A 1,111-nucleotide genomic window follows, 5' to 3' on the forward strand; every position below is an offset into this window, starting at 1 on the left:
ATACACACACACAGAATACTGTGAGGATATAGCTATGAACAGAACCCTTTACTCTGAAGAGTACATTCCAGCTGAGAGGGAGAGCAAAAGCCTGAAGTAAATGTCCCTTACAATATATCCCATACTGCTATAAAGAAATAGTAGTCAGGAGTTGAGCTGTAGGAGTTGCTTGTATATTTTTGAGATTAGTTGTTTGTCCGTTGCTTCATTTGCTATTATTTTCTCCCATTCTGAAGGCTGCCTTTTCACCTTGATAATAGTTTCCTTTGTTGTGCAGAAGCTTTTAAGTTTAATTAGGTCCCATTTGTTTGTTTTTGCTTTTATTTCCAATATTCTGGGAAGTGGGTCATAGAGGATCCTGCTGTGATGTATGTCGGAGAGTGTTTTGCCTATGTTCTCCTCTAGGAGTTTTATAGTTTCTGGTCTTACGTTGAGATCTTTAATCCATTTTGAGTTTATTTTTGTGTAAGATGTTAGAAAGTGTTCTAGTTTCATTCTTTTACAAGTGGTTGACCAGATTTCCCAGCACCACTTGTTAAAGAGATTGTCTTTAATCCATTGTATATTCTTGCCTCCTTTGTCAAAGATAAGGTGTCCATATGTATGTGGATTACTCAGCCATTAAAAAGAATACATTTGAATCAGTTCTAATGAGATGGATGAAACTGGAACCTATTATACAGAGTGAAGTAAGCCAGAAAGAAAAACACCAATACAGTATACTAACGCATATATATGGAATTTAGAAAGATGGTAACAATAACCCTGTGTACGAGATTGCAAAAGAGACACCGATGTATAGATCAGTCTTATGGACTCTGTGGGAGAAGGAGAGGGTGGGGAGATTTGGGAGAATAGCATTGAAACATGTATAATATCATGTATGAAATGAGTCGCCAGTCCAGGTTTGATGCACGGTACTGGATGCTTGGGGCTGGTGCACTGGGACGACCCAGAGGGATGGTATGGGGAGGGAGGAGGGAGGAGGGTTCAGGATGGGGAACACATGTATACCTGTGGTGGATTCATTTTGATATTTGGCAAAACTGATACAATTGTGTAAAGTTTAAAAATAAAATTAGAAAAAAAAAAAGAAAAAAAAAAAAAAAAA

This window comes from Bison bison, unplaced genomic scaffold (assembly GCF_000754665.1).
Source record: "Bison bison bison isolate TAMUID 2011002044 unplaced genomic scaffold, Bison_UMD1.0 scf7180017864465, whole genome shotgun sequence".
Classification (NCBI taxonomy): Eukaryota; Metazoa; Chordata; class Mammalia; order Artiodactyla; family Bovidae; genus Bison; species Bison bison.